The 14113-nt window shown below is 49.9% G+C and overlaps 1 protein-coding gene across 7 annotated transcripts in view; it reads left to right on the forward strand.

Annotated features, from left to right (window-relative positions):
- The window catches only part of CTIF (cap binding complex dependent translation initiation factor), a 294145-nt gene that overhangs the window by 257711 nt on the left and 22321 nt on the right, over window positions 1–14113 (forward strand). The window lies entirely within an intron of this gene.

Below are 14113 nucleotides of genomic sequence, written 5' to 3' on the forward strand. Positions count from 1 at the left end.
ATCTAGGTCTGACTGCTGGAGTCTCTCTCTGCTCTTGACATTCTGCTCCTGCCTCATGAAGCACCTTTCTCTTTCCTCGGTCCCTAGCCCAGCGCCTGCTACACAGCGGAAGCCAAATAGGCCATCGTGGAATTGATTCTGTTTTTGCCATAAATAACATGGGCCGATCAGATCTCTCTTTGAGGGATGGAGAAGAATCATGTTCAGTGAGCACTTTTCATTGTCTAAGCGCAAATGGCTGTGCCAAGGTGGTTTTCAAAGTGATTGAAGGGTATAATTGGTGCCTGGAAGGTGCAGGAACCTCCTTGCCCTCCTGTTTACTGCTCACGTTTGCTTCATGAGCTCTTTTTTTATTTGTTTTTTAACATTTTTTTAAAGTAATCTCTACACCCAGCGTGGGGCTCACACTTAAAACCCCAAGATCAAGAGTCACATGCTCTACCGACTGAGCCGGCCAGGTGCCCCTCTTTTTTAAATGTTTTTAATGTTAATGAAATGTTATTGTCATAAGAACACTTAATATGTAGCCTACCCTCTGAACAGATTCTTAAGTGTACATTACAGTTATTGTTAACCTCTAGGTACAACGCCACGCAGCAGATCTCTAGAATCTATCCGTCTGGCATAACAGAAATTTTGTGCATGGTGATTAGCAGCTCACACTCCCTTCTGCTCCCAGCCTCTGGCTTCCACCATTCTATTCTTTGCTTCTACAAGTTTGACTATGTTAAATGCCCTGTGCAAGTAGAAATATGCAGTATTTGTCCTTCTGTGACTGGCTTGTTTCACTTAGCATAATGTCTTCCGGGTTCATTCAGGCTGTCCCATACTGCCGAATTTCCTTCTTTTATAAAGTGGAATAGTACAGTGGACTCTTGAACAACGTGGGTTTGGACCCTGGGGGTCCACTTACATCCCGAGTTTTTACAGTACAGCTCTGTCCATGTATTTTCTCTTTCTTAGGATTTTCTTAGTAATTTACAGTTTCTCTCTTCCGGCTTACTTTATCGTACGAATACAGTGTATAATACCTATAACATACAAAATATGCATTAATTGACTGTTTATGTTATTGGTAAGGCTTCTGGTCAACAGTAGGCTATTAGTTAAGTTTGGGGATGTCAAAAAATTATATGTGGATTTTCGATTGCACAGGGGGTCAGTGCCACTAACCCCTGCGTTCAAGGCTCAACTGTATTCCATTGTATGGGTATACCACATTCTTAAATCTGTTCGTCTGTTAATGGACATGTAGGTTGTTCCAACATCTTGGCTACCGCAGTGAGCACAGGAGTGCTAATGTCTCTTCCAGATCTTGATTTCAGTTCTTTTAGATCAATACTCAGAGTGGGATTGCGGATAATATGGTCGTTCTATTTTTAGCTTCTTGTTTAACTGTCTTTCAGAATAGCTATTTCTCTAACACTTGTCTTTTTTTTTTAATAGTAATAATAGCCGTCCTCACAGACGTGAAGCAGTGTTGATTTGCATTTCCCTGATAATTAGTGACATTGAGCACCTTTTCATATGCCTGTTGGCCATTTGTATGTCTTCTTTGGAAAAATGTCCATTCAAGTCCTTAGCTCATTTTTTTCAATCCAGGTATTATATATTATATATTTTGAAAATTAACCCATTCAGATATGTGGTTTGCAAATATTTTCTCCTATTCTATAAGTTGCTTTTCACTGTTGTGTGTGATGTGTGTGTGTGTGTGCGCGTGCGTGTGTGTGTTTCTGCGCAGAAACTTTTTCATTTGATGTAGTCCCAGTTGTCTGTTTTTGCTTTTGTGCTTCTAATGTCCTATCCATGAAATCACTGCCAAGACCAATGTCATGAAGCTTTTCCCCTAGGGTTTCTTTGACAAGTTACAGTTTCAGGTCTGAAGTTTTAATACATTTGAAGTTATTTTTTTGTGTGTGTGGTGTAAGAGTCCAATTTCATTCTTTGGCATGTGGATATCCAGTTTTCCCAGCACCATTTGTTGAAGAGACTATCCTTTCCCCATTGTGTGTTCCTGGTACTTTGCAGAAGGTCAGTCGACCACATATGCATGGATTTATTTCTGGACTCTCAATTCTGTCCCATTGGTCTATACGTATGTTTTAATTACCATAGCTTTGGAATATATTCTGAAATTTGGATGTGTAGTGCTTCCTGACACGTTCTTTTTCAAACTGTATCAAGACTGTTTTGGCTATGTGAATCTTTTGTGGTTCTATATGAATTGTAGAATTGTCTGTTCTATTACTTTAAAAAAGGCGACTGTAATTTTGATAGGGATTGCATTGAATATGTAGGTCGCTTTGGGTGGTCTGGACATTTTAACAATATTACATCTTCCACGCCAAGATCAGGAACAAGACAAGGGTGTCCACTCTTAACACTCCTGCTTAACATAATATTAGAAGTCCTAGCCACAGCAACTAGGCAAGAAAAAAGAAATAGAAAACATCCAAATTGAAAAGAAGAAGCAAAATTGTCTCCATGTGCAGATAGCATGATCTTGTATATAGAAGACCCTAAAGATTCTAAAAAAAAAAAAAAAAGGAAGAAGAAGAAGAAGAAGAAAGAAAGAAAGAAAGAAAAAAGAAAACCCTAAAGATTCTACCAAAAAATTTTAAAAAAGTTAAAACTGATAAATGAACTCAGTAAAGTTGCCAGACACAAAATCAATATACAAAAATCAACTGCATTTCTCGACACTATGATAACAAAATACCTGAAAAGGAAATGAGGAAAACAGTTCACTTTACAGTAGCATGAGAAAGAGTAACATACTTGGGAATGAACTTAACTAAGGAAGTAAAAGACTTACCCACTGAAAACTGAAAAATGTTAATGAATGAAATCAAAGAAGGCCCAAAGAAATGGTAAGGCATCCCTCAAGCTGTTTTCCAGGAGCGTTCTAAGGACCCCTTCATCCTGCTGAGGCCCTCAGCCAAACTGTGACTGCCAGGGCCCCACACAGGAGGGTATAATTAGTGTTTGTGGCCTGAGCTAAGGGTGTCGTCATCTCCCATCTCAGCTGGAGCCAACGTGCCAACCATTTAATTGGTTGGGGGCGGGGGGGGGGGGGTGGGCAGGGAGGGTCCTCTCCTCACACCCTTTTCCTGACCCTACAACACTCTTGGCTCGCTCCACTCTGCTGTCGCCTCTATGACCCAATGGTGATCTTGTCAAACTGTTCTGAGATGCCATTGAAGGCTTCTCCCTGGGCACCTTGCTTCAAAAGCTTCATCAAAAATTCCTCTGGCAGGGAATGCTGGGGTGGCTTTTAACCCCTTACTTCTGTTTCCTTTGAGCAAACTTTCCCCATGTACTTGGGGCCTGCTTCCGCCCACTCCCTCTCGGCCTTTCTGTCTCCATTCCGATCCCCCAGCCCATCTCCACCCGTGACTCCCAGCCTCCTGCGCTCTTCTGAGTCTGGCAGCCATAGCCAGAGGTCAGGAGTGGAGGAAAGGAGAAAGGGAGGGGGTTGCCCTGTGCCAGGAATCTCTCATCCCTCTGCACCTCCCTCTGACCCCCTCCCTATGGTTGGCTCCCTTGCTCTCCTTCCCTCCAGGCCCCAGAAACCCCATCCGCCCCTCCCTGCCTTTTCCAGAGGAAGGGCAGGGAAGGGGCAGGTGCCTCTGAGGGGTGTCTCTGACGGGCACACACCCCACCCTCAAGGATGCAACCGGTTGGGCTCCTGGAAGGGGCCGGCAGGCACAGGCTGGGGAGGAGAACACAGAGGGCAGCAAGTCCAGCTTCTCAGGAAATGAAATTGCCCCATGCAACAATGAGAGAGCCACATTTTCAACTTTTTGCGTGAGCGTGCATTCAATTGCTCACATTGTTTTGGCTCCAGGGGAAATCTGACCTCGGAAAAGGCTGAGATGAAGTGGGTGTGGGTGGAGATCCTCTGCTATTTCACAGGGCTAAGAGAGTCGAGCAGAACATTCTTCGGAGGTACCTTTCCAGTGGGACTGTTCCTCCCTTCCCAAGAGCGGGAGACGGGGCCTCATTCAGCTACCCAGCTGGGGTCGGGGCAGGGCCCACTATGGCCAGAAGAGGCCAAGGTCCACTGTGCCCAGGATACCGATGGACCCTAAGGGGAGCGGAGATCTGAAATTATTCCCCATGCGACCCGGGACTCTTGACCCTGCTGCACCTTGGGGAGCTTTTAAAAACTTAAAAATTTTTCAGACCGCCCCTCCAACCCCACTTCAGCCAAGTTAATCAAACATTCTGGGGATGAGGTTTGAGAGGGGAAAAAAAAAAAAAAAGATTTCATCCCTCTATGTGATTCCAGCGTGCAGCCAAGGTTAAGAGACACCAATCTCTGCATATTAGGTGCAGTTAGTGAGCAGCCATTGGCAGCCAGAGAGCACTGTGGGAAGAGCGCCGCCGGAAGACCCAGAGAGACCTGAGTTTGAATCCCAGCCCTGCCATTCCTAGCCTGTGGGGCTTTCACCTAATTCTTTAATTTTTTTTATGTTTATTTTATTTTTGAGAGAGAGAGAGAGAGCACATGCACGAGTGGGGGAGGGGGAGAGAGAGAGGGAGACACCAAGATCCTGTCAGCACAGAACCCGATATGGGGCTCGAACTCATGAACCGTGAGAGCATGACCTGAGCCGGAGTCGGCGCTCAACTAACTGAGCCACCCAGGTGCCCCTCACCTAATTCTTTAATGTTTCCGAACCTCAACTTTCTGTCTGTAACATGGGAATATGGGACTAACACCCACCCTGCAGCTTTAAGGCATCAAATAAAAGCAAGTAATGCACGACAGCCCCTTGGTGAGCTGCACTGTCGTGTACCACTGTTGAAAGCAAACCGTGTTCCAAGCATTGCTCCAGAGAAGTATCACATCACAGACCACCCGGAATGCACTGTCCAAGTCTCCTAACTGGGCACCCGGGTCCCCCCACAATCGAACACAGCCCCCCTTTCCTGGAGAGCCTCACATGAGTCCTCTGAGGCTCCAGCCGCTGTCCCCACCACAGCTCCACCGAGGGTCCCTTGCATTTCTCCTCCCGGAGCCCCATCTCCCTCCTCCTCCTGCCTGACATCTTGCCCACCTTCAAGGCCGGGTTCACTTCCCGCCATGTCCCCGCCCCGCCCTGAGTTTTTCCTCCTGTAACATCCTGGGCAATGCGTGTCTACACAGGGCGGCCTACGCGTGTTCTCCGGACACGTTCTTTGCCAGGTGGTTGTATGAATGCCTCGTGACCTCTTCTGGGTTGCTTGTAAATCATTTCAGTCTCTCGTTGGTACCTGCGGGTAAGTTGGGTCTCGCCTAGTTCTGTAACCCCAAGTACGTTTTGCCCGGGACTCTCCGCTCCTTCAGGAAGCAGTGATTTGGTTTGAGACGATGCCACTTTTCTCTTCGGCACTGCAGAGTTTCCTAGTGGTACTGGAAGGAGGGAGTATAAGTTGTGAAGTGATCCTCCTCCAAAGGGCTGACGACCCGCTCGGTGACCGAATCCACAGAAATGAAGCAGCCATGAACACTGCTGACGGGTTGCACAGATGGAAGGGCAGGGGGGACCTTAGAGGTGTGGGCAGCTGCTGGGGGCAAAGGGGAGGGGAAGCCAGGGCTTTAGGACAGGTATTGGCGAGAAAGGAGAGAGGCCCCCAGGAAGAAAAGTGAACAGAGGCATGGGGGCCAGAATAAATGTGGCCCGCCTGTGTCAGTGCGGTAAAGATGGGTCTGATGGGTGAGTCCTGGGCCCGCGCTGGCTCCCGGGACACGCCAGAGGATACTGAAAACCTCCAAAAGTTTTGAAGCCAGAGAGCAACACTATGGAAGGCATAAAAGAGAATATATTTGCTCATTCAAAAAATGCTGAGAAAAATGCTCCTTCCTTATTGAACTGAAAGGTCTCCTACACACACGTGCGGATAGAAATAAGCTGAAATAGCAAAGTCAAATAAACCTGGGCTCTTCTTAGCCAGAGGGCCTCAAGGGTAACTCTGCACAATGCAGTGCTCAAAATGAGGTGAGGTGGGACGCAGGACGGTGGGAGCCCAGACGCAGATGAGACCAGGAGATCTGGCGAGGGCACCTCAGCAAAGAACAATCCTCAACCCCTTCCTTGCGTCTTTAATTTCTTGCTGTAACCCTCGATCAAAAAGACTAAGCAGGAAGTGACAGGCTGGAAGGAAGCTTGAAAATTCAGGAGAACCCTCCTCCGTGAACAGTTGATTCCAGCCCTAATCTTAGGCACAGACCCTGCCTGGAATGTTCCTCTGAGAATGTAGCCTTCCTGGGGCAGGTACACAGCCCCTGGGCACTGGTTTAGCTGCAGAGCTCCTCCAGGTCCAACAGCTGCTGCTATGAATACCCCAGCTTAAGCAACCATTCCTGTAACCTCTGCCGAAATAACTCCCACAGTTTTGTCCCCTCCAAAGCTGTCGCCCCCCCCCCCTCCAGTTGGCGGCCAAGGCACTCCTGGTGTGATGCCCCTGACCTGCTCCAAGCCCCCACCACATACCCACAGGCTGGCATGCCTCCCCTGAAGCTGGGGATCCTGGCCCCCAGCGAGATAAAACCCAGTCTCCCTCCCCCCTCCCTACCACCACTCCCAGACCCCTCCCCAGCCCCCACCCTCTAACTGTTCTACTTCCTTAGCCAGGCTCTGCAAACTGAAATGTGAAATTTGAAGCCAGTGTTCCCCTTAGCAACCATGGTAACACAGGATCTGATAGAGAGCCTGGAGTTATAAAAATACCAGCTTCCACCAGACACTGGTTTCCAAAGGGAAACCAGTCTCCACGCCAGAACCGTTTTTAAACGGTCTAAAAACTCAAGAGACTTCCAAACCCATCTCAGCGTGGCTTCAGGAAGACATCTCCTCAATTCCCTTTTGGAAGGTGGTGGTGTTGCAAGCTTTGGGTATTTTCTCCAAAATATACAGCTCCTCTCTTAGAACGGGCTAGCCTTACACATATAGGTGGGAGCCGTTTTTAATAAACATCAGATCTTCGGCATCCTTGAAGGGCGACGTTGAATCGCTGCCAGCCCTTCCGGTTCCCTCCCAGGGAGTCAGCGCCACCAAACCTCCTAATCACACAAGGGGACGGATTTGGTCTTATCGCCTCTTCGCCGAAAACAGTTTTAATTAACGTGACCGTTTTTCTAGCAGGAGTTCCACGTTTAAGGCCTCGGGTAGGGAGGTAAGACGCCTCCCCTCCCGCGGACGCCCCCTCGGGCCAGCCCTGGGCCGCGGTGCTGAACCCCCACTCCCTCTCTCCGCGCCGCCTGCAGGGGGCGCTTGGCCTTGCGGGCTGGGGAGCGGGGCCGCTCCCCGCGGCCGCCCCCGCCTCCAGACCCGCCTCCGCGGCCCCGCCCCTCCGCGCTCACCTCCTCCTTCCTCTTATCTCCTGGGGCCATGCCTGTAATTCTGAAAAATATTCTAACTCAGTAATTAATGTCTGAACTTCAAGAGGCCCCTGCTTTCTGCAGAGGCGCACAGGAGGCAGGCGGGGACCTGGAGGGGCTGAAGGCCTTGGTGGGGAGGGGCGGGGGTGCGCACTTTTTCTAAACTGGCGAGTGGACCGTGGAGGGAGGATAAATTGTTTCTGGCTGGAGTTGTGTGTGCAGGATACACACGCATCTGCACCTATCCACGTGCCTCTGTCTACATTTTTAAATCCTCTGGCCTTTGTTTTTTTGGTTTTTGGTTTTTGGTTTTTTTTTAAGTAAGATGCCTTCCTCCCACCCTCCCCTCCCACCCCCAGTGGCGATTTCCAGGTAAGTGGCCCCTTGAATCCTGGCCTCCTGGATGCCCGCCGCTGCCCCCACCCCCTGCCCCGCTCCCGTGTCTCCCCGTGGTTTGCACAGCCCAGCCCTGCCCAGACTTCATTCCAGGTACCCTGTACCAGGCAATAGGAGCACAAAGTGCTGGGCTGGCTGCTTGAGCTGGGGCATGAATATGACGTGGTCCCTCCCCTCTCAGAACTGCTGTCTGCTAGAGAGAAGGGGAAAAGGGAAGCACCCAGTCCTGGGAGCTGGTCCCAGAACCCACACTGATCTTCCTTAACCTGCTCCAGCTCTCAGGCCCATCTGATGATACCCCACTGGCTGCTGTCCCCACCTCAGATGTAAATAATGTGTGAGCAGCACTTGTACATCTGGGCCAGAGGCTGTTAGGAACCACCTTTTCTCTTTTCTAGAATCCCTTGGTGGCTCCATTATCACTGCCGCCAGCAATGATCAGTAGCTTACAGGTGGCCTGGGCCAGGCCCTAAAAGAAGAAACCTCCAGGGTTGCCCTTACTTGTAACTAGCAAAGTAGGGTGCTGGGGAAGGAGGTGGACTTCAGAGCCAGACAAATTCGCGCATCGTATAGTCTCGGGTCCTTGGTTCCTTGTTGGGATGCAGATTAAATGGGATTTAGTAGATTTGCTAATTACGAGTGGACTTCCTCCCTTCCGTGTGGGAGGTCACACAAAATAAAGACATGAAAAACAAAAGACATGAAATAATGGGATCGGTCAGCAGCATATTTGTATCATATAAATGAAGCGCTTCGTAATAAGCAAAACTGTGAAGGAACACAGTAAAATAAGTCTCAGGGCCTTTGCCCTTGCCTTTCCTTCTGGGAGAATGCCCTTCTTCCCGGCACCCTTCCGGGTCTCAGCTGGTCAGTCCTGGGTAGACCCTCACTCACCACCCTCACACCCCTGCAGCCTGCTTTCTTCTTCTCCATAGCCTTTACCAGGATCTGGCTCCACCTTAGAGTTTTCTGTGTGAATCTGTTTTCTCTCTCCCCAACTAGCATGGAAATGGAAGCTTTCTAAAGGCAAGGAATGTGTCTATTCTCTTTCTTCACAGCTGTATCCCCAGGGACTAGAACAGTGCCCAGCACAGAGTAGGTGCTCGGTCGATACTGGTTGAATAAATTAATGAAATAGAATGTCTAGACTGAGCAAAGCAGGAGACAGATTACCTTCTGTCCAGATAACCCTTCTAGAGTTAATCTGGACAGATCTCTCAGGGGAAATAAATCAGAAGCCTTGAAGAGGCAAGGTGAGCCGGCAGCATGGGGCTGGCTGGTAGCCGTTCCTGGAGAGGAGGTCAGAGTGGGAGAGGAAGAGAAACGCTCGCCCCAAATCAGACTCAGAGGAAGCAATCTGTGCTTACAATATGAGCGAATGGGCAAAAACTACTGTCAGCCGGTGAAGCTGCCTGCATTCTGTCCCTACGCTTTGCTCTGCTCTAATTAAGTGGTCGTTTCTCGACTTCAGTCTGCCAGGCCTCATGTGAGATTGAATTAGTGTGTGTGTCCCAGGTCAGAATCCCACGAGCCACAATCCTGAGAAGTCAGGGTGGGCTCGTAGCTCGGCTTCACGGATCGATAGTCGTGGGGAAAGGGTGATGGAGGGGCATTGAGTGAGCACCTATGGGCACGGGGGACATGGGGGGGGGGTGCAGGCAGAGTAGCAGGGCCTCCGTCCCCCGCCTCCCCCTTGGGGAGGAAAAGGAGTAAGGAGGGTGGATGCGCAGGGCTCAGGAGACTTCCGTGAGGGTCGGGAAGAAGATGAGAACACAGCATGTGGGGGGTGGGAAGGACACCCTCAGTCACAGATGTCGAGGACAATGGCAGCCTTACTTAGCCCTAAACAGTCCCAACACAATCGCAACTAGGCAGCAACACGTCCCGTACAATATAATGGGAGCCACTGTACCCTTGCACGTTTGCTAGTAACTGCATTTTAAAGCAAGCAACTGGTGAAATTAATATCTTTTATGTTATCCAGTATATCCAAAGAATGGCTGCTTCAACATCTAATCACTATTAAAAAGTATCAATGAGATTTTTTTTTAATACATTTTTCTTGTTTGTACTAAGTCTGAAATCCACTGTGTGTTTTACACTTAAAGCACCTCTCAGTTCGGAGGAGGCACACACATTTCAAGACGGCATGTGGCTGGTAGCTACTGTAGGGGACAGCACAAGTCTGGGGGCTAGCTTCCAGAATCCTCAGGCTTTGGGGAACCATTCTGGATTCCTAAACAATCTAGATGCCCCTCAAGTCTCAAAAGTATTTTTTTCTCCCCTCTGAGAACTCTGAGGGGTTCTCCCTCAGTGCTCTCCCTCTGAGCACTCAGAAGCAAAGGAAAACGTTGGGAGCTAAAACCTAAATCGACCAGCCAGGGTGCTAGCGTTGGGTGGTTGGCTGGGGCTCCCTGGTAGGATCTGCAGAGGCAACCCTTTTGACCCCAGAATGAAGGTGAGGAGAGGGAAAGGAGGGGGAAGAAAGGGTAAGGGGGGGGGGGGGAAGCATAGAGCAGGGGACTCAAGGACAGGGGGGTGGCAGGGGCGGCTGACTGTGAGACAAGGCTACAAGCACAATCCCCGGGGTGGGGGGGCGGGGGTCAGTCCTGGGAGGGCAGGCAGCTACCAGCTCCTTCTCACAATGGCCCAGTACGTGGAAGACACAATTAGCTCATTCTTGCATTGCATTGCCCTTTTGATTACACTGTTCTCAAGACTTCCATTTCTGTAATTAAGACCTTGTCCCTTACTCAGAGGTATTGGAACATAAAAGTATTTGCTGAATCTGGTTTCCCAGGGTTAAAAGCCAGACTTAGGAAATGCAAACACACTTGTGGAAATGCAAACACACATTCACTAACTAATTATCCCATAATTAAGGCCGAAGCCCTGCTTAAAACAATTAGCTCTGGGAATTGAACAGTAGGTATAACTCCACTTTTTGCTAATTGTTCTTCCCCAATAGACTGGATATAGCCAGTCCCGGGGCCTTGGGGGGGTGGGGGGGGGGGGTGGCGGGCGGGAGGAGGGAGGGACAGTAGGGAACGAAGTAGCCCGTTGCTTTTGGTCTGGACTGGACCACGCTCTGCTTGGTTTGGAAATGTTAGTCAGAGAAGAGTTTGAGGTGTGGAGAACAGCAAGGAGGATGTGGTTTGGGCAAGGGGAGTCGAGCGGCCGCCCCAGGCTTGGACACGGGCCATGGGAAGTCTCAGAAGCTACTGCTGGCCACACTGAGGTGGTTTGCCTGGCTGGAGCTGAGGGCGTGGGCCAAGGATTAGCTGACTGGAAAGCAATTAGATGAGGTGGGGCTGGCTGGGAAAATACCTGGAATCCCAGGGCCAGAGTTGAGACTTGCTCGGGTAATGCCCCAGGCGGGAGGCCTTGTGGGCTCTGGGGACTGGAGGTACCCACCCTCGAGGGTGGCTACCAGGATCCCCGCTGGGCCACAAGCCTTTTTGGCCTCTTGCTGATGGGGAGGAATGGGTTCTAGAGGGTGGGAAGTCGAGAGGGGCTTTCCTGATTACCAAGGCCTCTAGATGCCTCCCCCACCTCAGGGTGTCTGCCCCCTCCCTCCACCCCTCCTCAGACTCCCAGGACTTTCCTGAGGCCGGCCTGGTGCCATCAGGTAACCTCCCCCTTTCCTAGGTAGGAGGGATATGTGTGTAAGGTTCCAGGGACTTTCACATTTTGAAAGAAGAGCTCGGAAGAGAAAAATGGATGCCCCTAAAGGGGGGCGGGGCGGGGGGGGGGGGGGGGAGAGCAGCAGCAGTTCTGGGTTTCATAGAGGTCGAAGAGATAACTGACCCCCCAGTGAACCCTCTGTCCCCAGAAAATCCCACATACATTAAAGCTTGCGGACCATCCCTGAAGTCTCTCCTCGGGGGGCTTCTCGGTTAACAGCCCCTGTTCTAGAAGTGAAATTTGGAATCTTCATACAAGCAAACGTTCAGAGGGGCCTTCCAGACCACCCTCAAAGCAACTGTGTAAAGGATTCCGTGGGTCGACCTGACTGACAGCTCACTTTTTTCCCCCAGAAGGGATCCCAGCTCTTAGACTAGCCCTCCTTCCCTCCCCTCTCCCCTCTCCCCTTCCCCCTTCCCTCTTCCCTTTCTCCCCACCTCCCACCCTTTCTGTCCCCTTCACGCTCTCCATAGATCAGAGGTTAGCAAACTTCTATAAAAGGCCAGATAGTAAATATTTTAGCTTTGCAGGCCAAGAGGCTAAATCGAGTTTAACCACATCCCTGTGATTTGTACTGTGCGAAGCCATGAGAGCAGTTTCTGTGGAAACTACTCAGTTCTGCCTTGCTAATGCCAAAGCAGCTGGGACAGTATGCAAATGGATGAGCGTGACTGCATTCCAACAAAACCTTATTTATGGACACTGAAATTTGAATTTTATAACATTTTTATGTGTCAAAGAATATTATTATTCGTTTGCTTTTTTTCCCCCAGCTATTTAAAAATGTAAGAACCGTTCTGAGCTCACAGTCCCCATAAAAAGGGTGCTGTGGACCAGATCTGGCCGCTGGGCTGTAGTTTTACAGACCCCTGATCTAGATCTGTGGTTCTCGGTGCTCATTAAAATTGCGGGATCACCGGCAGCAAAGGGAATTTGCACTTTCCCAGGCTGTGCTGCTGCCACTTTAGGAGATCCACGCTCTGGGTAGCCCTGATCTAGTCTGAACTCCACCCGCATTTTACCGACAACAAAACTGAGGCCCAGAGGTGCCATAGCTCTGTCATACGAACCCAGGGAGAGCCTTCTCTATCCCAGGATGCAGAGCTGTCTGGTTTTCTATCTCTAGCTGCTTCCAGAGATCTACCCTGCCAGCTCACACTGCCCAAGGCTCTCACCGGGCCACAGGAAATGTGTGTGTGTCCCCTGGTGTCCCAAAGTGGCCGGGCTCCAGTGAGTCATCTCCCCTGAGTAGAGACAGTGTGAATGCACTGACGTATCCCCATGCTGTCAGTCAGTTCCCTCCTGACACGTTGTCAGCTTTGGGGATCCACAGGGCATAGCAGGACAAGAGGGAGGCTAAAAGTCCCCTCCGTGAAAAGGGAAAGTGAAAGAACGAGGGCTCGGACGTCAGACTAACGTGACTTCAAATCCCACACTGTCGGTACTAGCTAGGACCAGGGAAGGTACTTAGCCTCCTTGAGCGTCAGTTTTCCCAACAGTAAAATGAGAAACGGCCCTCTCTACCTCTGCAGGATTGCCATAAGGATTAGCGATCACATCTGTCAAGTTTCTGGCACATAGTACAAAACGTTTATGGTATCTTTATTGGCCACCCTGGCATCATGCCTTAACCACAGAGCTACCCAGCCACAGCCTGACAGGCACCGAGAAAGGCTATATGATCCTCCTGACGACACATGAGACGGTGGCTGTGTTGCTGTCCTTACATTATGGAGACATTCACTGTCCCATACTCCGATGACATTTTCAGTGGTGATTCAGGTTGGCGTGTGTAAGGCCATGTCAGAGGTTTGTATCGGGGGCCCTTGGGTGGCCTTCAGCGTCTGGGAACCCACTGAAATCGGATGCTGACATCTGTGAACGTGTGTAGATGGGCATTTTCCTGGGAGAAGTGCCAAAGTTTCCATCAGACCTTCAAAGAGTTCCGTGCTCCAGAAAAGCTAAGGGACCCATGTCTGCAAACACAACACATTAGACAGCACCAAACTCTGGTGACAGATTCCTAGACTTAAGAATCAACTCCCTGCTCCTTAGGTATGATCTTGGGCACACTGGACATCATCTGATTCCAACCCAAACTTCCATTTCCTCGGCCCTGAAACCTGTGCCTAGCCTAGCTGTCTCACCAGTTCCAAAATCAGATGATATCCTCTGAACAAAAACCCAGAGTAGGGAAACCAAGAATGGGTGGAGGTCTCAGAGTGACCACCGGGCAAGCAAGGGCCGCACAGGAACTACCTGCAGGGACTGTATGTTTGCTTCAAATTTAAATGCCGGGGGCACGGGAGTTAAAACAGGTAACACTAAGCTGTGGTAATAAGCAGGATTGCGGTGACCCTAGGGGAGGGGCGGTGAAACGAAGGGCACAAGAAGCCTGTGGGGTATGACCCAGGTTCTAGCTGTTGCTGGGGCCATCGGTAGCACAGGCGTATGCCCCGTGCGAAAGTTCATCTAACCGCGTCCTTAGGATGTGTTGTGCCTTTTTGCACGTGTGATGCTTCAACCAGAAGTTCTCTCACAAAAATGTTCCGCTGAGAAAAGTAGAAATACAATATAAAATCACCCCGTTGGGGATTTTTCCACGTAACTCTGGAGTGGCATAAGCGTATGGCTTGAAGAGCGAGCAATTTATATACAAGCACA

Source organism: Panthera leo, chromosome D3, assembly GCF_018350215.1.
Source record: "Panthera leo isolate Ple1 chromosome D3, P.leo_Ple1_pat1.1, whole genome shotgun sequence".
NCBI classification, from domain to species: Eukaryota; Metazoa; Chordata; class Mammalia; order Carnivora; family Felidae; genus Panthera; species Panthera leo.